This window comes from Coturnix japonica, chromosome 1, assembly GCF_001577835.2.
Source record: "Coturnix japonica isolate 7356 chromosome 1, Coturnix japonica 2.1, whole genome shotgun sequence".
Lineage (NCBI taxonomy): Eukaryota > Metazoa > Chordata > Aves > Galliformes > Phasianidae > Coturnix > Coturnix japonica.
Genome location: NC_029516.1, coordinates 146679979 through 146701728, shown reverse-complemented (window position 1 = coordinate 146701728; position 21750 = coordinate 146679979). Strand labels below are relative to the sequence as shown.

At 34.4% G+C, this 21750-nt stretch overlaps 1 long non-coding RNA gene across 1 annotated transcript; it reads right to left on the bottom strand.

The window, feature by feature from the left end:
- Positions 1–1872: 1872 nt before the first annotated feature.
- Positions 1873–20488, bottom strand: LOC107308198. Its single transcript, XR_001552685.2, has 3 exons — positions 20165–20488; positions 12900–13003; positions 1873–2523 (listed from the first exon to the last, which is right to left on the bottom strand). It is a non-coding gene; the product is annotated as an uncharacterized LOC107308198 (long non-coding RNA).
- Between the last annotated feature and the right edge of the window lie 1262 nt (positions 20489–21750).

Below are 21750 nucleotides of genomic sequence, written 5' to 3'. Positions count from 1 at the left end.
TCCAGGTCCCTTCCAATCCCTGACATTCTGTGGCTCTGTTAATGTTTTCATCAATAGAAGTAGAAATGAGCCAATCTAGTTGAAGAAAGAGAAAATGAGAATCTCATATAGTAGTGACAAACTTCATTTTACAGTTTAGTTCAATCAGTTTGTTGAGAAAGACATAACAGAAATCAAAGAGAAAATATCTTCACCAAATCTGACAATCAAGTAATCTGATGCCATTGGGGTACGAGACTTTAAAAAAAAAAAAAAAAAAAAAAGACCATCATAGAATTTTCTTCTGGGTTTAAATATGAATATACTAAATGCAACAGTAGATGATGTAAAGGTTATATTCAACAATTCTGTATTTTATTTATCTATTTTGTTGAAAGGAGTTTTATTTTATTTTCACATTCATTTCTATACCAGGTTCTTATTCCTTTTTGTTTCTGTATTTCACAGTTTTCTCTCCTGAACTTTTCACTTTAATGTGCTTCACTTTTTTTTTTTTTTTTCTTACTCACATTCAGACTTTTGATTTTAGTGTTCTACCTTGCTAGCTCTTGCCTTTGCTTTTAATGTTTTCTTTAGCATTTCTCTAAATACTATTTTTCTCCTCTCTCGTCTTCCTTTAGTTCTCAGACTGAGATCAATGCAGTGGCTTTTATAGGCACTCCATAGCACTATTTTCCTTCTTTTCACTTACCAATCTGTTTCACTATATCTTTTTACTATGTACTGCATTTGTCCTTATTTCATTATTTCTGCCATTGTCATTTTACATGTTGCTTGTATTTCAGGATTTTATTTTCATTGCAAATTTAGCTACTTTTCCCATAATCTTTGAGGTGTTTTCCAAAACAGTCTTTCACAGCTGGAATACTCTCTTGCTTTATTCTGAGACTCTTTTTCATATTCTTCCTTTAGACTCATTTTACTTAACTTATATAAAAGAACAGATTTTTAATAGTAAGTTAACTCAACAGAACTTTGTATTCACTTAAAAAGAAACATCAGGACATTTCAATACAATCCATCTACTTCCCACAGGTAAGTGTGAACATTTTTGTCACTTTCCAACATCTCTGATCTCTTTTCTTTATTATACAAATTGATGTATTGATTGAAATGAGATTACACATTCTTTGGTAGATGGATCATAGACTATCATAATCTGTCCTGAATTTGCTAAAATGCTATTTTTTGCTCCAGCCTAGATAGGCATCACAGAAAGACAGAAACTAATTCAAGTGGAGGCATGAGCACCTGCTAGTTAGACTAGTGCAGCTGCTTCGAACTGAGTCCCTCAAATGCTTTAATTATATATATATATATATAAGAAAAAACTACAAACAGAAGTGACTTAGAAAATCACTGAAGCTTACTTGGTATGCCTGATTCAGAAAATTCTTGGCAGAGAAAATGTGCTTTAATTTTGGAATGCAATTTGGGTTCAGATGAGAAAAGTCCACTTCAAAAATCATGCACAGGGTGAATACTACTGTGATTCCTTCACAACTACTTCCAACTTGCAAATAAAGGAATATAGATAGAGTATTTTTTTAGATTACTGAACTTTAATTTTTCACACCTCCTTCACATACAGCTAGGGTGGCTTAAGAGTTAGTAATAGGCATGATTAATTGCTTGACTTTTTGATGTGTGCAGGCATTCATACTGTATAATTAGAGTTTTCACTGAAGTGGTTACATCATCTCAAATCTTACGTAGATGGGAGAGGCTTTTACTTCAAAGATTTCTCACCAACAGCAACTTCTTTGTGGAAGATATTTTTCATTGGGGTAGACATTTCCTAATTCAATGATGTGAAATTTAACAGTTCAAAGGGACAAGTGGTTTTTGATGCTTCACTTTTATGTACCCAACTTGAGGTTAGGTACATAAACCTGTGGCAGTCATGATTTCCTAGTGTGCTAAGCCTTTATTCCTGAAAAGATTTCCTAGGCTGTAAACAAAATATTGAACACTAAAATCATACCTGTGAAAATAGTAAATTTATTTAGTACTTTCACTAGGGAACAAGAGACACTTAATGGCTTCACACAGTCACAGAGTTTTTGAGGTAGGAAGTGATTTCTGAAGGTCATTTAGTCCAACATCTCTTCTCAAAGCAGGCATATCTAGAACTGCTGTCAAGGTTCAAATGGCCTTTGAGTAATTTTGAGGATGGAAACTCCATAACCTCCCTGGGCAACTAATGTCAGTGCTCAGTAAGCTTCATTGTAAAGACACATTTCCTGATATTCAAGCAAAGCCACCTGTACTTCAGTCTGTGCCCTTTGCTTCTGGTCTTGTCACTGGATAAGAAGTTACACTTAGCACCACTGTACAATATAAGTATGTTAAACAGGACTGGACCCTGCATTAATCCCTGTGGTACACTGTTAGTTACTAGCCTCCAGCTAGACTTCATACCACTGATGACTGCCCTCAGCGCTCAGCCATTCTGTTCATTCTGTTTGTCCATCCATCAACATCTTGTCTACACAGATCTCCTGAGGAACAGTATCAAAAGACCTAGGCAGGAAATAACCATCATCAGTCTGAGTTGTCAATTAATTATAGAAGCTTATCTAGTTGTTTAAGCATTATATTCTCTCAGTGAATCCATGATGACTATTACTGATGATTTTCTTGTCCTTTTCATGTGCCTGGAAATGATTTTCAGGATTAGCTATTTCACCCACTTCCCAGGGATCAAGGTGAGGCTTACCATATATAGTTCTAGTATATGAAACTGTGTATATGAAATATGTATATTTTATAATTCCAGTCTCAAACAGTCATGATCTCACAGAACACCCACATGTTGCCAACACCTTGCCACTGACAACCAATACAGTTTGTAACTGTAACATGTATGAATGAATATATTTTTTTCTTGTCTGTCTCAGGGAGCACAGAAGCAGAATTAGATGCTACTTGCCTTCCGTTGGCTGCACTGACATGGCTGATTTATGAACCATGTGTATCTATGAAGGGAAAGATACAAGAATATCCTGTGTAGGAATACCACTGCTTGAGAAAGACAAGGAAGAGAAGGAGGAAAGAGTGAAGGAAGGAGGAAAACAAACAAACAAACAAACAAAAAAACCTTGATGCACTGATGCACTGTTCCTTTTAAGTTTTTGAGTCCACAGATGGAAAGTCACTTTTCTCATGGTCATCCAGCTCTGAGGTCTGGGAAGCCCAAATTCTGTCCTTATCATTAAAAAATGAGAAAATAAATAAATAAAAAGATAGATACAGTAAGTGCCTCTGCTTTTTCTTTATCCATCCTTGTCCGTACTTGTTAAGTAACTACCTACACCAAATATCTGTCCGGTGTTTTCCTTTGACCTGTTCTTGCTGTTGGTGTAATTTAAAAAGACATTTTAAAGGCTTTTTAAAGTCATCTGACACCATGCTAGCCAGTGTCAGTTGAAACTGTGATTTGGATTTTCTTGTTTTCTCTCTGCAAATGTGAAGCACGGCTCCATAATTTATCTGTGAAGCCAGACTTTGTGTCTAGACTTTGCATATTTTCTTCTTTCTGCCCTGGTTCCAAGAGGAGTTCTCTGTTCATGCATGTTGATCTTCTGTCTTGCTTGCTTGCAGCACAATGGAATTGCCTGCTCTTGGTCTTTTTAAAAGGTGATTCTTGAAGAGTGACCGGTTTGCATGGATCCCTACATCCTCTTGAGCTATTTCCAATTCAATCCCCCTTACCATCTTCCTCAGAAACTTAAAGTGTAGTCTCAAAGACTTGCTGGGAATTCTGCTGACCTTTCTTCCCATTACACCAAAAATTAAGAACTCAGTAGTCATGATCACTGAAAAGGGGGAATAATTTTAAACTACAAGTGGGGATAATTTCTTTTTCTTTTTTAAACTCATAGCAGTTTGAGACACTGGAACGGGCAGTCCAGAGAAGTTGTGGATTCCCCATCCTTGGTGGTGTTCAAGGCCAGAATGGACGGGACCCTGTGCAACCTGGTCTAGTGGTTGGTAACTCTGCCTATGGCAAGACGGATGGTCCTAGATTTTTTTTAAGGTCTTTCCTAACCCAAGCTATTCTATGATTCTAAGAAACTATTCCACTATTCTCCCACTTGGGGTAAGCAAGTGGCTATGTGGTGCGTAGCTGCCTGTGGGATTTATACCATAGCACTTTCTCACTGTCTTCATTTTAATTTGCAGTAAATTACTTTCCTCAATTGGAGTTTATTATTATTATTATTATTATTATTATTATTATTATTATTATTATTATTATTATTTATTTTTTTATTCTTTCCTCATTATAGTAATTGTATTGGGTTTACATGGTAGTGTTAAAGCAGTTTGAGGGCTGCAGAGCTGGCCTTTGTGAGATGAATTAATAAGTTCCCCCATTTTAGCTGAGACAGTTTCAGACATTTTGAAAAGGGACCTGATGCTGTCTGAAGTAAACCGTTGCACACCACTTGTGCTTTGCTGATAGTAGATATAAGAGAGTGGGAAAAACTGTGAAATGGCAGATGAGAAAGGAGAATGAGAAAAGGTAGAGGGAAACAACTCTGTAGATAAAAAGGTCAGTGAAGAAGGAGAAGGAGATAATGCAAGCAGTGACAAGAAATTCCCCAGCAGCCAAGGTGAGGGGGGACCTCTTAGAGGAGGTATAGCTCCTCTAAGGAGGAGCTCATAGTGCAGCAGTGGATGAGGTGTGAAGAAGGTATAGCCCATGGATACCCCTGAAGGTGCAGAATCAGGCTAGAGCTTCCACCTGTGGGAATATATTATATATATATTTCATATTAAGAAAGATAAAAGGTGTACTGTGTTAATAAGTAGCAAGCAGGTGAGAAGCAATCATTCTCAGTATGATACAAGTCAATTAGTAATAGCAAAGCCAAATTCTCATCTTCCCTGAAGTAAAAAAGAAATTCATGCTTCTTGGTTCTTCCTGTTGATTATATTAAATCAGTTAACAGATCAGGCTAAGGAAAAAAAAACCTAACAAATAAACAAACAAAAACAAAAATGTCACCAGGATTAATTAGTGAGAAGAGAAAGAGACTTCTACTGGGATGCAGTCTAGAAGAGACCTCTTTTCTGATTTTAGTGTTGTCTTTAGTAGCTCAAACTCGAAATCTCCAAACCTCAAATCCTCCCTTCAGACAGGTGTATTCATGATTTTATATGTTTAATGGTTCCTTGGTGTCAAAAAACAGTCCTTCTCAAGTTCATGTTCTCTAAGGTGTGCAGACAAGTTAGTGCTTTTTGAATTCAGCCAATAAGATGGACTGTATAATCTCACATTCATTTATTCCATGAAGAAACAAAGCTCTAACAAAAGAATGGCACAAAACCTAGGAGTGATTTTGGCAGACTGACAAATCCTGATGAAATCCTGCTCACAGTCTTATCCTTAAGTAACAGGAATGAAGAACACATTTGTTTTTCTTTTATAATTTCTTGCAACAGTTTATAGTGCTTAATTTGGCTTCTACTTTGATATTATCTTATTGGTTAAGCAGGTGTTTTATTTGAACAACAGTGTTTCCATGGAGACTGCAGAGCAGGAAGGCGTATTTTTGAGATGCCACCCATCAGATATAAATTACATGATATTTCTAGGTGGATGGAACATTTTGTGCTATGCCACAAGGAACAGATTGGTGATCAGTGGTCTAACTAGTATACTTACGCTGATTTAACTCTTTTCTCTAGTTACTGTTAACTTTTTGCAAACTAGAAAGGAAAAAAAAAAAAAAAAAAAAAAAAAATATAATTTAAAAACTGTATCTTTGAAGCAAATTTTGCTTTTGTCTGTCTTGAAGCATTTCTTGCCTCAAACTACACTAGTATTAGTATTTGCTTCCATCTGCCAATCATGAAATTAGAAATCATATTTGTACTTACTAAGTACTCTTGGAAGATATTGATAAATACTGTAATTTATGTTTCCTTGCATCCTACTGAACTCAGTTTAAAACAGTATTTATTTTGCTTCCAGGGACTTTGAATCTTGTTCAGAAGTATTACCTGTAGCACTTACTAGATAGCTGTAAACATCCAATTCTGTCACGATTCAACCAAGCAAAAATAGCTTAACAATATTTGGGTTTTTTGTTTGTTTGTTTGTTTGTTTTTTCCCATAAACCTAGTTCTTCAAAAAATCCCCATAGGACAAGAGAGGAAAGGTAGAGGAACATATGGGAATATTGAACTTCTTACATTTTTACTTTTGGCATCATTTTTATGATTTAAATAATAATTTAAAAAAAAAAAAAGCATAAAGGCTTTAAGAACAGTATTAATATGCCATCTGTAGAATTTACTTGAACAAGAAATCATAGAATGATGAAATAATTTGTCTTGGAACGACCCTCAAAGATCATGGCCTTTGACATGGTCTTGTGTCACATCCTTGTCTCTAAATTGGAGAGAGATGGATTTGAATGCCAGGCTATCAGCTGAATGGCTTCAATGAGGTCTCCCTGGAGCCCTCTCTTCTCCAGGATGAGCATCCTCAACACCTTCAGCCTGTCTTCATAGGAGAGGTGCTCCACCCTTCTGATAATCTCCTTTAAAGGAGAAAAGTCCTATCTTCTACAGAAAGCTGAAGTAAATATAAATCCGCTCATAGGGAAATGTCATTAGAAAACTACCCACTGAAATTTAAACTTGTTTGATCCATCCACTGTTGAATGCTTTTAAGTTAGCTAGAAACATAGAAGTAAAATTATTAGGATTGGAAAAGACCTCTAATTTAACCTAGTCCAAATGTCATCCCATCAGCACCTAGCCCACTAAACTGTCTCCCTAAGAGTCTCAGAGACAGTGACTCCACCACCACACTGAGAATCCTATTCCTGCACCTCACCACTCTTTCTTAGAAGAATTTTTTCCTAATATTCCCTGCCACAATTTAAGAATATTATCTCTTTCTGTTTCTAGTTGCTTGGAATAAGATGCTGAGAACAGTCACAGCACACTCCAAGAAACTGAACCTTAACAGTTTCACTGTCTCTCAGGACTTCCAGAATAACACAGAGAATTTTTGTTGTTGCAATTCTTAATTAATCTTTTTTTTTTTTTAATGATGAACAGAAATATGAATGAGGAAAATGTGTTCCACTGGGTTGTGTAAAGAACATGCAAATTTAGAGACTTATGCTAGAGAGTTCTGTAAGAAAGCTTTTCTGTATATATATATATATGTGTGTGTGTGTGAACTGACCTACAAATATATACATATATATGTATACACAGATGATAGTGAATTGTGAAAGTAAAACCTAACTTCTAGTCTTGGAAGAAGCCTCTTAGCACTTACAGTGGATGGATATTTCATAACTGAGCAATTGAGCAGGAAAAATACAGGGCTGAACAAAGGAAACAAAGAAGATAATTGAAAGCACTATTTCTGTTTGCTGTTCTTTTGGGATTTGTTGTGGGTTTTTTTGTTTTTTGTTTTTTTTGTTTTGTTTTTTTTTTGTGGAGGTTTTTTTGTTCTTGTTTTTTATTTTTATTTTATTTTCTGAGCGACTAGAAGGTGGAATACATAGCTACTTCAGAAAGAAATCGCTTCAAATTAGAAGAGCGAAAAATACAGATTTCAGAAACTCAAAGGTTTCTTCTTCCTCAGCACAGCTCTCTGCATCTTTTAGGAAGTTTTAAATAAAGTCCTTTCCTAAAATCAAAAATGATCTGATTTTTATCAGGTTGCCAATACTGTATTTTGCTTCAGTTAGAAAAACATCACTATATTGGATTTCTGCTGGAAGTCAGGTTTTTCCCAAATGCAACAGAGTCCTAATACCTTTAGATTTGAATTTATGAAACAAAAACAAATCCATGAAAGAGAAAACAATTCTGCTTACTGTAACCCCCTATTTCAATCAAATTGTTTTATATCTTTTTATATTGTTGAGATTTCTAGGTTCTGTAGGTAAACAGATCTTTTTTTTTTTTTTTTTTTTTTTGAGTTATTTACTTACTACTGAGAGTCAGTGTGTAGATATCACTTTATCTCACAGTTATTCTATGGTAAAGCTCCACTGAAGGTAATCTTATTTTATTGGAAGCTATATGTATACCTGAATTACAATATCACACTCTTAAGAACAGTTTTTTATGCTTTTTATTGTTTGGAAAAAAAAAAAAAAAGAAATAAAAAAGTAATGCTGATGCCCCTTTACTTAACTTCACATCCTTAGACACATGCAATCCCTGTTTTCTCTCCTCTTCTGTCTTCCTCAAATGCACTGAATTTGACCAAATACTGTGAGATGGATATATCCATGTACTGCCAGGAACAATCATTATTTCATGCCTTTCTCTGAAGATGTACTGTTCCTCATAATGAAAGGGAAAATGGGAACTGACGACTAATAAGCCATTATGAAAAGATATATTTTTAAAAAAACTTTTAAGACAGGTGGACTGACTAAACCTTATGAAATACTATGCTTTTTTCTTGCTGTGCTTTTATCTGATTTTATAATAAAATATATTTTTATCACTTTGATGGATGTAAGGTACTGTGCTTAGTGACTAGAGATACTACGCAATGACGCTTGGAGTACATTGTAATCAACAAAATAATCCTTCTGCTTTGCAGCCTTCCTTTGAAGGCCTGTCACAACAGAATGACATTTTGTATATTCTGTATTAAAACTATTTTCCCCCGGCTTTCATCTCTCCTGTAAACCATATAACATAATGGCAAATGGCTTAACCAAATGGACATAAATGTTAGTGCCATTATTTTCCCTTTGAGGGCCAAACTAGCACAGCAGGGCTGCTGAATGAAGCACAGTGATGTAATAACATGCATAGGTGCTTTTTTTAGGAGACTGTGAAAAGGATATGGGAGAAATATGATGGCAACTATCAGAATAATAAGAAGTACAGAATTTGAAGGATTGGCTGGTAATCTGTTCTGATCAGAGCTGAACCATGTTTTAACTGTCAGCAGCAAATCTGGAACTGAATAGACTTCAAAGGAAATGAAACCCCACAAAGGACATAAGGAATTATCCAAAGGTTGCAATTTTATCTGCTTTCTGGGACAGTCTATGATGAGCAAACATTCTCTTTCTTCCCTTTTTTCTTATTTTATTTTTTTTCCCCTTGATTAAAGCAAAATGCAGCCATACAAGAAAAATAAAATATGTTTATGTTATACAGCAAGAAAACAAATATTCATTTTGAAGAGATAAACTAATACACAGTAAACTGTGAATTCACCTTTGAATTATGAACACTTGGATAATTCCCTTAGAAACTAATCTAATGCTTGTGAAGTGAAAGAGCTATTGTTTGCAGTTTTGTTTAACAAAAACATTAATTTAAACTTTTTCAATACTGATATTTTGGGTAACTGCATGTACTTGTGTCTCGGTCCAATTTTTAGGAGGAAGAAGAGGTTCTATAAAAGAATAATCTCTTCCAACTTGTACTGTATAATGATGGCTAGAGTATGTGCAATAAAGTTATTGTATTATATGGTTTTGTACTGAAGTAATAAAAGAAAGATATATATGATGTTTTGGTGTTATATTTTCTAACTGAAAGTTCCTCATTTCTGTTTCATTATAACTTTAACAAATCCTTAGTATGCCATTTTTGTGGAAAGACAAAGCCTAACAACTGTTTAATTACATGCCGTGCTGCATAATGCCAAGGAACAGAAAAAAAAAAATATTTACATCTGAAAATGCAAATGAAATACACTTTAATTTGTGAATTTACTTTCACGAGCATGCTTAAGTCATAGGCCTTTCATAAAGCCGACTTTGACATTTCAACCAAAATAAGCAAAGTTGTGAAGGGCAGACAAGGTTCCAGACACCAAATAAAGTGTGTACAGTTTCTAATTCTTGCTTTCTAATTCCAGTTGAATTCAGTCTATTCAGTTTTTTTAAGCTAGGTTTGCCCAATCTTTTTAAAAAAAATTGAATTCAGAGAGATGGAGGAAGAAAACATTCTGTTTCTGTTGTTCATTAGCTCATGCTATACCTAGGATGCACTTCAAGGTAATAGTCAAAGGGCTTTTCCAGGGATATGAGACAATATAAACCAAATCTTATTCAGACCCTTATTCAGCTACAGAGTGCAATTAAGTGTTGGGATTCTCAACTTGCAAGAAAGTTCCCTCACTACCATAGTAGTGTCACTACTTCAGAACAGAGCAGCTTCAGTTTATGTATTATGAATGCTGAAATAGTAATTTATCCAGACCGAATGCTCATATGAACTATTTGCTATCTTGGAGGCACAGACTTTCACCTGAAAGGGGAATTAAATGCTGATTTGCTGTACAAGTTGTATTTGTCTATTCACAAAAAAGTGAAAGACTGACAACAGAAATGATCCAAGTGTCTTGATTTCCTGTATTCACAACAAAAGTGCTTATGCTCCATGAAAACATATGGTTTCGAAGGAAATAATCTCAAAACAGGAGTATGACTTGATCCAAATTTGTCTGCATATAAGTCCATATTCTAAATACATGACTAAATCAGATTTTTTTGAGAAAATATGTGTTTTCTTATTTCCTTTTTCCCTATAATTGACCCTATATAAACAATGCAATTTATATGTAAAATTTCATAACAAGCTTTATTTTCTACTTGTCAAAAGAACAATGAAATGATACATTTATTTGGGATTCAGAGAATTTTTTTCTACATCTTTCAGCTATTTGACTGAAGAATCAGCTATTCTTTCATCCATAGCCTCCAGATAATAGTTTAAAAACAACAGTATTTACCGTATTATTTTAATGTGCATAGTAATAAGATGATACCTTAATGTAGATAATCATACACAGTGCTTCAAATGGAGCAAGCTAGTCCAGTGAAAACAGGTAACTTTAAAAATGGTATAATTTTGGTTTACAGTGTACAGAATTCCCATTCATAACTAACTCTTTAAAAATTCAGATTTAAATTACATACTCATACACATTTGCCTCTTATTGTGCTTATTATCAAGTATATCTAAGAACTTATACAAGATAAATGTCTTAGATTTCCAGTCTAACTCAAAGACTGAGCACACTCAGGTATAGTTGATTTACATCTCTATGTATCCATTTTAAATATGTGTAATCCTTTGAATATCTCATAATGTTTGACAGTTTTTGTAAATTTAGAACTATGATTATGACAGTCCTAATGCACATGTGCACTTGTAATTTTCTGTTCTTATGCATGAAATATACATAACCCGAACCACCCCAAATTATTAAAATACAAAACATACATTGAATTACTTTTATCCGTACATTTATTCTTTCTCTTGCTGACTCTTAATTGTCACATATATCATTTTAAATTGCACTCTGTATGGTATATAATTGTAATATTTTAATATTATACCATAATTTTGTAGTTTAGGAGACTTTGTTTTAAAGTTTCACATATTCATTCTGAATTTTTGGAGTGTAAAAAGACAAGCTGTCAATAAAGGGTTGGTTAAAAAGATTTCTCAGTTGCATTTGGAATTTGAAAAAAAATGCTATTGCTTGTAGCTAAATTACAGTCATTTCTTTTTGTGTCCTTACACAGACCTTCTGTAACAAATGCTGCGACTTCTCTTACTCTTTGTGAACAGTAGCAATAGCAGAAGACATGACACATAGAGAGAAAATTGAGAACTGAGAATTGAGAATGTTGAGAATAACAGAATAGAGAAAAAAGTATAGGAATACATGGCCATATATGTAACGTCCTCTGAAATCATATAATTTTTTTTTCATTTTTTTTTTTCAGTGTCTCTTCTAGGATGGATCTAGGAAATGCCCACAGTAATTACAGCTACTGAGCTGATGATGAACTTTTGCTATATAAATTCTTGTTTTTAAACAATTGAGCAGATTTTCTTGTGCAGGGCTACCTGTTCTCTCTGGTCTGATTGCAGCTGAATTGACTTTGCTCTTTTTCATTAAGCTTGTCTCTTGATCCACTGAATTTAGTGGGTGTCATTTACTTTGTTATCTTGGAGATCCAGCTCCTCAGATCCATAGACAGGTAATGATGATCATGAACATTATGGTCTGCATAACCTCAGCTTCTGATCCTCAGTTCCATTTCCCATATGAACCCAGCATTTAGTGCCTTTAGTTAATTGTGCATTATCACGCACTGTAATGCCCCTCCTTTACAACTCTTTGTAACCCCCTACATAAACATTTACATGATCTATTCTTTCTCTCTGTGTATAAACAGAATTTATCCACACATTCTCTGTGTTTATGAAGGTCTATGTGTTCATGAAAACAAGGGTAATAAACAGGAAATTGGATTTTTTTTCAGCAATCTTATATTCTGCATCTACAAGTGTTCACAGATGATTATGATAACAGATATCCTAGACTCAATTAAAAGTAATCTATTAAAAACATTTGTCCTGGTTATAGATGTAATAATATATTTATGTGTATTATTTGAAGAACTGTGAGCTACTTACCACTCCTAATAGTTACATTTATTGTGAGAGTTAAGACTGTAAGTGTAGGATATATTGCAAATGAAAAGTACTGAAAATAACACAGGGTAGGAAACACTGACAATACAATTTAATGTCTATTATTGTAACTGAATTAAAAATGATTATAGGGCAAAACAAAACATTTCCTTCTACTCATCCAGCTATTCAATATAGATAACTCCTGCTGAAGTCGCATTGAAAATTTTGAATTCTGAAAATTGCAAGATGATCTCTTTGAATTTGCCTTTACATTTTTATATTTTTCCATAAGATGATCCCATTGGCTTTAAATGCATTTATAATATTTAAAAGATTCAAATTGCCCTTGCCATAAAAAGAAGAATAATAGCATCCTAGACTGCATTAATCAAACTATTTCCAGTTGGTCTATGGAAATGATACTTTCTCTCTATTGAGCGTTGTGGTCATACCTGGAGTGCTGTGTCTACAACAGTTCTCCTTAGTACAAGATAGATGCAGACATATTGCAGAAATCCAGAGTGAGGAAAGGCTGAGAGAGCTGAGGCTGTTACACCTGGAAAAGGCTCATGAGGGATCTCATCAATGTATGTAAGTACATGAAAGCAAGAACAAAGATACAGGCTGTGATGGTCACTGATGGCCAGTGCCAGGATAAGAGGGAATAGTCACAAACACAGGAGGTTCCATCTAAATATAAGGAAGAACTGATTAAGTGACAGAACACTGGAACAGGTGTCTTTGAGAGGGTATGGTATCCTTCCTCAGTACGGAGACTATTTTAAAATCTGTCTGGATATGGTCTTGGGCAAATGGCTCTAAGTGTCCTTGACTCAGAATGGTGTTGAAACAGATGACCTTCAGAGATCCGTTCCAGCTTAAGTCTCCTTATAGAATCTCATTGCTTTTTGATATGCTTCAAATCCTGAGCTAAATGAATCTACATTGAAAGAACAATATTGACAGATAATCGTATAGATGAACCATTGTTATTGCATTGCAACAAGCAATTTATCATTTGTAGTATTTACGGGATGGTATTTTGGATGAAATACTGTTTCTATTAATCTTTTAAGAGCTCATATCTGCAAATGTAGTATCTATACATACATGTACGTACAAACACGCATATGAACATAAATATTTATCACTTGTATTAAAAAATCCAAAGACATTCTGAAGGTTTACTCATATAAATTAACTTAGGGAAAATTTGAAATGTTGGAAGTACTCTGAGACCTAACTTTATAATAAATGTTACCATTTTCATAAAGTGCATATGGCAAGCATTTTAAGATGAAACCATAATTATTTAGATATAAAAAAGATCTTTTATATGATCTTCATCAATAAAATTCAGAACTGCTTATTTGTATAATTCACATCTGTGCAATGGAGTTCTACCTAATCCACTACAATGTCTCTGAAGAAGTAAATATTCTTTTCCATTTACTTTGCAAATAGATATAAATATCTGTGGTAGGCAAAGAAAGAAAAGTTTACTTGTCCATTGATTCTCATTTTACACTGACAATACTTTCATAATATATAAAGCTGAAAAAGTATATTAGTTTGATATAAATTTTTGGACCACTAAAATCAAAGCAGATGAATCACTCAAAGGTAACTATTTTTATAGCATTTATATATTTACATCTTTGTACACTATATAAAGCTTATAGAAATAAAATTATCATAAATAAACAGATGAACATTATAGACTAATCAAAAGATGGGATGATCTCTAGTACTCATTGAAGCTGTTTCTACTATTCTGATTTATGTTAATTAAATATTTACTCATATACTGAGTAAAATTCTATGATCACTGTTTTACTGAATTTGGAATTGGTGCTATTCTTTTCTGTCTTTCAACATCTGTTAGCCTTATTTTGTTTTCCTTAGAATGAGTTTGAACATATTACTTACAAGGTAATTGGCAAAATGTTTAGCTAAGAAAAGATCATAAATAATGTTTCAAATATTCTAATAGTTCATCTTTTTTTCACAGAGATTATTTACATAACAGAGGCTGATAGTGTTCCTGTCTCAACAGTACAACAGACAAGACAAAGTTATTTCCCCATTCTGTCAATAAAACTCACAAAAGTTTGTTCAGCTGCATCTAATGAAATTGTTAATAATGTAAGCAACATGGATAGAAAATAAAACAAGAATGAAAGTAGAACAGTACATTATGATGGATAGTTTTATCATTTACTATACTGAAATAATTTCTATCTGAACACTGAAGAGCTCTCTTGTGCTATTTATAAGTCCTGGGAATATAGTGCAACCCTTGTTAACTCAGAACACTAAGACGTTCTCAGGCTGGTAAATCATCTACTTCAAGTATGTGTTTGCCACTAAATCTGAACAGAAAACCATTTATTTCATCATTTAGAAGTGTGTCAACCAATCAGCAACAATGCAAATTATTTCTGGCTTTTATAAACTGACGCTACAGGTGAAAACTGACAAAGCTTTGGTAGCTCTTGACAGCTCCCATTTGAGATCCTAAGTAGTTGATTTTTTCTAGATAACAAAATTGTAAATGAATTTTTTTTCTTGTTTTGTTTTTTTGTTGTCATCGCCAATTACAGTGACACAGACATATAGAGAATGACTTCTACAGACCTCTAGGCTTTTGTCATTTGTAGAGGATTCTGCTGAACCACTGTACACAGTTTAAGTTGTATGGTGAATGCAAGTATATTTGTAAAATTGTATCTGAAAATCATTTTAAGGATTCAAATAGTCTTTACTCATGCTTTCATTGGCACCAGTGAGTACCAAAAAAAAAAAAACAACAAAACAAACGTGTGATCATAAGTACATTGCATAATACAACACAGTATGGAACATCCCCAGACTAGCTCTCAGAAAGCTTGAACCTCTATTTAAAGTGACGCAGTGTCAAGCAGAGGCTTGCCAACTTAGATCCTGCAACAGTAGTGAAGATTCTGCCTCATACAGCATCATAAGAAATTGTCTCAAAGGTATGAGGAATTATTTTGATGCAGCTCTGTTGAAATGATTATACCGATTACAAGTCTACAACTAATTCTTTCTGTGATAAACTGGGAAATCTCTGCACTAATCTTACATTACAGTCATAAGTACTTATAGGTCAGCACATAGTAGAAAACCAAATAAAGCAGTAGTGTTGTCAAAATTAAACACATTCTTTCTAATCCAACAAAATTTATAATTAGTAATAATATAGCTAAAGGTAATGTTACCTCATAACCTGCAATTTTTGATATCTTGATAATGCTTAAGCTTCTAATGGATAAACTAATCACATAATTGCTCTGACATTATACAGTTGTTCCCACATAAAGTAGTTGGCACTCAACTAACTAATGAGATGTGATTATAAATGCAGTATTCCTGACTACTTTAAAAAAAAAAAAAAAAAAAGAAAAAAGAAAAAAAAAAAAGAAAAAGACATGAGATCTTCCCAGATGTCTTAGGAAATGAAAGGCAATATGACAGGAGCAAGGAAAATAGCATGTAATAAACAATCATGACAAAAAACAAGTCTGAAAGATAATGCCTGGATTCCAGGACAGAGCTATGTAAATAATGGATTATTATAAAATGCAATGGTGATATGGAATCAAAAACATGTAAAATAAAGAAACAAAAGAAACAGAGTTGGAGAAATAAAGTTGAAACATATCAGCTTTTTGACAATAAATAAAAGCAAAGAATAATTAAGAATATATATTTCAGAGATCTCCTCCTAATCAATATGAAATTGCATTTAACTTTTTACTTCTATTAAGTTTTTGATTTTATGGATGGATATGGAAATAAAAAATAAACAATACAAAAGTAAAATTTTGTGAGGTAAATGAATATTTTTTGTTACAAACTGTGGAAGTGAAATGCCAGCATGCTTTGAATTCCTTGTCTCCAATATCTTCAATATTTTTACTGAAATCTTTCATTATATTCTACCCAAGTACAGCAATAGTTACCATCCCTAACTCATTCCATCTACTGAGTTTAAGAAAAAAAACAAGTTTCCCAGTGGTAAAGACCAAAGACCAAAACACTATTGATTGTTCTAATATATATTTTTGGAGACTTTATCAGGACATATTAACACTCTTGATTTTTCTATTCATTTCGTGTTTTCATCCACAAAAGTAGTATGCTACTTTAGCAAAATCTGTTTTATAAGAACATCTTGAATGAAGTTTGTGGAAGTTTACATCAGACTCTTATCCCTGAAGACCCTCACAGCTTTGTTGCATTTCCTCTTGCACTATTTGTCTTCAAGATTTTCTAAATGGTGTTATGATGTGATTTATTTTAATGTGCAATTTCTGGTACATTTCCAAATATTTCTATTATTTCAATATTTCTAAAGATGTTCTTTCAGAAGTACTGATTGTAATCAACAGCACTTAAATATGTGTGTGAGGCACACACTTATTTAACTTAAATATTTGTGTAGATTGTAGCAAGACATGGTTTTGTTTCACAAAGAGCTCATAAGCGCATTTATGTAATGGAATACCTAATAGCTATACAAAAGATCTCTGTTATGACTCGTTATGAATCAAAATGTCAGAATATTCCTTATATGTATCTAGTCACTTGTAAGCATTCCAAAATCCAGAAAATTCAATTAAAAATAACAGAGGAAAACATGACGTGAAAAGGTAAAACCTCAACATTTTTCACTCTTATTTTCTATTTCTAAGTATTATGCAGGATAAGATAGGCATTCACTAGCATGCTGAATATTTCAAGCAAAAGAGAATAACAAATTCATGGATATTATTGTGTGATTTTAATGTGAACAGTATCCCATGTACACCATAGCAAGTCATATGTCATTAAAATAAATAAAAAATCTTATTTACAGTATTTCTTTTATTCCCAAAAAATAATTAGGAACTTTATGAAATGCATAAAAATAGGCAAAAGACCAAAATCCTACCCAGTAAAATCCAATTCAACACTATTAAACTCTATGGTGATTTAATAGTATATGGAACTGAAAATCAAGCTCAAAATTATGTAAAAAATACTTGTAGTATTTCAATTTCACACTATCTTCAGCAGCAGACAGTCATAGTCTATCATAGTCTTGTGCGGGTTGGAAGGGACCTTAGAGATCATTGAGTCCAGCCCCCGGGATTTGAGCCTCCTGTGTAGCAGAGCGGCACTTCTACCACTTGTGCCACAGGGGGATTTGAACCCAGACCCCGGTGTTGCAAAGTGGCATTCCTACCACTGCGCCACTGGGGCACATATATCCGTATATATTTATTAAAATCTACAGTGTGTAACATAATTGATGTTACATCAACAACAATAAGATTTCACTCTGATCACAAATATTTAACCACTGTCGTATTACTGAATCAACCTAAGTCCTGATTAGGTGAAAGGAGATCTAATACAATTTGTGATAATAAAAGGGAGTAGTTTAAATGCCATGCTTCTGTGTTGCTCTACAACAGGAAAGTGTATTATGTTTATCTTTACTTCAGTGCATCCAGATGTAACCAACCACTCTAAAATCATATTGATTATTTTTTTCTTTTTCAGAAAGAAAGAAAGAAAGAAAGAAACAAACAAACAAACAAACAAACAAAAAAAAAAAAGGGCATATAAATACTAATCTGATCTTCATGAACAGAAAATACTGACTGCCAAAATATATGATCCTTTTACATCTAGAGTCACAACCCTGTCTACTAATAATATTGTCTAAATTCTCTTGTCTTCAAACAGTTTCAAACTCTTAATTTTACTACCAGTCAGTATGAATTTCTTTTGTTCAATATAGTTATCCTACTTTAGGTTCCAATCACCCATATGAAAACATAATAAAGAGTAAAGATCATAAAGTCATAGAATCATAGAATGGCCTGGGTTGAAAAGGATCACAAGGATTATCTAGTTTCAACCCCTCTGCTGAGTGAAACCAACCACTAGACCAGGCTGCCCAGAACTACATCCAGCCTGTCCCTGAATTCATCCAGGGATGGGGCATCCACAATCTCCTTGGGCAACCTGTTCCAGTGCTTCACCACTCTCTGTGAGAAAAAAACTTCCTTCTAATTTTTAACCTAAATTTCTCGTGTCTTAGTTTAAAAACATTCCCCCTTGTCCTATCACTATCCACTCTCTTAAACAGCTGTTCCCCCTCCTGTTTATATATGTTCCCTTCAAATATTGGAAAGTCACAATGAGGTCCCCCTGGAGCCTCCTCTTCACCAAGCTAAACAAGCCCAGTTCTTTTTTTCGTAAGTGCTCCAGTCTTCTGATCATCTTAGTGGCCCTCCTCTGGACTAATTCCAAGAGCTCTGCATCTTTCTTGTACTGGGACCTCCAGGCCTGAACACAGTACTCCAGGTGGATACATACAAGAGGTAAGTAAAGGGTGCACGACCACCTCCCTCTCCCCGCTGGCCACTCCTCTTTTAATGCAGCCAAGGGTATAGTTAGCCTTCCAGGATGCATGAAATATGTCTGCTGGAATTCAGTCAGAAGTTTGAATTGGAGACCAATTGCCAAACTCTTCAAATCATTTCCTATAAAATTCTTACCTGTGTTGTTCATTTTCTACTATTTTTAAATGTCTTCCATGTCAGATAGATTATATGCAGTTTGCAAGGCCGTGAACTGAATAACAGGAATGCAAAACAAAGCTAGAAAGTTCTTCTCCAAACTTTCCCCTGTTCAGATTGCTCGTGCTCAGTCAGGTTTTGAATATATCTCTGGACAACTCTAGTATATTCTAGTGGACTCACCACTACAGATAATAACTTGATGGTGATGGAGATTGCCTCCACCAACCCACTGGCAATGCTTTTCCTCATGCAGTCGAGGATGCTGCTAACTGTCTTTACCATTCAATTCGCTGCCCAACAAGCTCCGTGCTGCTCCTTGAAATGTTGATCTCTAGTTAGTTGCCCACAAGTATATGCAGATTCATGACTTTATGCTTTCCAAAGTGCAGTACTTGGACTTCCCCTTTGTAGAATTTAATGAGTTTCCTCTCTGCTCCATTCCCTAGTCTCTGTAGGTCCCTGTGAATGGCAGCACATTCATCTAGTATATCAACTGCTTTTTACAGTTCTGCACAACAAGAAACATTTTGAGGGTGCTCTCAAATTCACCATCCTGATATTTAATGACTGAGTTAAACAGCATTACAGCCAGTATCGAACCGTGGAGGACACTGTCAGTGGTTGGCCTGTATCTGGCCTTTTGGATGCTGTTCACAGCACTTTTAGTGCAGCAGTACAATTACTTTTCAGTACACCTTACTGTCAACTTCTAAAGCACATATTTAATCAGTTTTACTTGTGGGAGAGTTTCATAAGCCTTGTTAAAGTGAAGATATGAAATGGCTGCTGGTCTCCTATCAACTAGAGAAACAGTAATCTTACCATAGCAGATTATAACATTGGTCATAAGTTTCTGCTCTCATAAATTTATGTTGACTTCTCATAATCACTTCCTTGTCCCTCATGCATCTGTAACAGGTTTCTAAGAATATGTGTTTTTACTGTTTGATCAAAGTACATGCCCTCAGACTCCATACACTAGTCCAGCTTTTTAAAATGTTCCCAAACCTGTCTTATTCTGTAATTTTCTTTTGGTCTTAGGGACATAAAACTATTTAAGACTTGTTTTATAATTGACACTGAAGTAAAGAAGGCATTGAACATCTTGGCACCCTTACCAAATTATTTGTGATGAGAGTCTTTGCTGCATTCATCAGTTGCTTTAGGTTTACACAGTAAGATTTTGGTTGCAGAGGAGTTGCAGGAGTGGCCTCTGTGAGCAGAGCCCAGCACCTTTCCTTGTCAGAACAGAATCATCTCCAGCTGCTCCAAAATGGACCTGCCGCTGAACAGAGCTGAGCCGTGTACTATGTTGTCTGTGCCTCTGTTAAATTTAAGAAAGGGAAAAAATACTGCAAACTGGCAGAAGGGAATGAGAAAATATGAAACAGACCTACAGACACCCAGTGCAGGAGGGCAGAAGTTTCTCCAGACATGGAGCAGAAGTTCCCTGAAGTCCACAGCTCACAATTTGGCCCAACCCTTGGCCTGTGACATCACGACAGTGGCTCTGAACAACCCAGCCCCTGTAGAGATTCAGTCTAAAGCAAAAATTGCAAAGGTGTGGCTGCTTCACTTCCACATCAGATATTATTTTGTCAGATCACCCCTATTCTGCCATCTGTTGCATGGTAGCAAAATGTCATAGAATACTGGTGAGAAGATTCAGTTTCTACTACTCCATCAACAATGTCTGCTTGTGATACTGTGGACCAACATCATAAAACAAGGGGCATCACTTTATTAGCAAACCTCATCTTGTGAATAATCAATAATCTAAATTAAATTACTGAAAAAATAAATTATTCCCCAAAAATGTAAACATCCCTTTTTAAAAATATTGCTATATATATTTGCAGTTCTTCAAATGGTCTATTAATTCAACTTTTCAAAGCTTGTGTTTATTTTAAAGTAGAAGGCAAAGAATATGTGGAAAGGAAAGAAAAAATAAGGCAGAATTTTGAAATATGAATTTTAGTTGTTGAAGAATTAAGTATGTCAGTTTGGGGTTTACTTTGTTTTGAAAATGAAAACACATTGAATTTGAGTTAAGACATTTTGAACAATGATGTTTTATAGTTCATCTCTGTTATTCACGTTGTCACCCTGGAAAAGAGAATTTAGAAATCTCAAGTGCTTCTTTCTTCAACAGCAAAAAAGAAAAAGAAAAATTATGTATCCTATTACAACAAAATCAAACTGAACCATAAGGTAGAGAAAAGCTTACTTTCACTTTAGTAAACCAGATACTGTACATATAAAGCATAGTTCCTCATACCAAAAATGTGAATTCATATGTAGGCAGCTAACCATTAAAAATAAACAACAACAATAATAATAATCTACAGCATAATTAGTGTGCCCCGGTGGCTCAGTGGTAGGAATGCCACTTTGCAACACTGGGGCCCAGGTTCCAATCCCCCCTGTGGCACAAGTGGTAGAGGTGCCACTATGCTACACAGGAGGCTCGAATCCCGGGGGTTGGACTCGATGATCTCTAAGGTCCCTTCCAACCCGCACAAGATTATGATACTATGATAATAATATTTTATTTAAATAATACTTTATGTCATAACTACATCACTTGATTATTTCTAGTGATCAAAATGAATACTAATAGACATTAGAAGGTAGATTTACATATAAACCAAAGAAATTCTATTCATCCTTTTCACATTTTTGCACTATGCATTTCTTTTAAATG